Below are 1089 nucleotides of genomic sequence, written 5' to 3'. Positions count from 1 at the left end.
GGACGACGTCTCACGGTCCCCGCGGCTGACCCGGCGCCGGCGAACCCAACACCCGGCGGACCTTAGCGGTCCTAAGAGCGCGCCCCGTAGACGTGGTGCGTAGCGGTACGCACCAAATACTCACGCCGTGCGTAGTGGTGCCGCAACTCCCTCACTGTCCTTATCCTTTTCCCGGGCACGGGCGACCCCGAGTACCGGGACCCCTCGGGAGCCGGCCGACGCGTACGGTCCGCGGTCCCCGGGCCCGCTACCCGGCGGGATCCGATTCCGCCGCCTACGCCCCCGTGCGCCGAGTGTTACCGGGGACCGGACGACCGCTCCGCCGGGGCCGCGGTCGGGGTCCCGGGGAAAAAAAAAAATAATTTTTAAACTCGACGCGACCGCCGCGACCGACGCGTACGACGCGTGCCTACACCGACCGTGGGCGCCCGGATCGCCGGAGGAGGAAAAAAATTTTCGACCCGGCCGAGGGGCAGCGCTCCGCGGGCGACCGCCGGGGTACCGGGCGACCCGCGGAGAAAATCAGATTTCGCCGTCAGCGTGCCGTGCCCGACGGGGAACCGGCGAACCGACGACCGCACCGCCGGGTCGGAGAAAAAAAAAAAAAAATTATTTTTCATCCCGAGTCCGCGCGGTCGACCGACGCGAACGACGCGTGCCGCGACCCACGGCGGGCGTCCGGAGCGCAGGTGGAGAAAAAAAATTTTTCGGCCCGTCCGGGCGACGACGGCACGGCGCTCGCCGGTCGCGGTTCCCGCGGGAAACTTCGCCGGGGACGACGTCTCACGGTCCCCGCGGCTGACCCGGCGCCGGCGAACCCAACACCCGGCGGACCTTAGCGGTCCTAAGAGCGCGCCCCGTAGACGTGGTGCGTAGCGGTACGCACCAAATACTCACGCCGTGCGTAGTGGTGCCGCAACTCCCTCACTGTCCTTATCCTTTTCCCGGGCACGGGCGACCCCGAGTACCGGGACCCCTCGGGAGCCGGCCGACGCGTACGGTCCGCGGTCCCCGGGCCCGCTACCCGGCGGGATCCGATTCCGCCGCCTACGCCCCCCGTGCGCCGAGTGTTACCGGGGACCGGACGAC

The sequence above is a fragment of the Rhopalosiphum padi genome, unplaced genomic scaffold, assembly GCF_020882245.1.
Source record: "Rhopalosiphum padi isolate XX-2018 unplaced genomic scaffold, ASM2088224v1 scaffold1, whole genome shotgun sequence".
Taxonomy (NCBI): domain Eukaryota; kingdom Metazoa; phylum Arthropoda; class Insecta; order Hemiptera; family Aphididae; genus Rhopalosiphum; species Rhopalosiphum padi.
Note: the sequence above shows the minus strand (reverse complement) of the source record.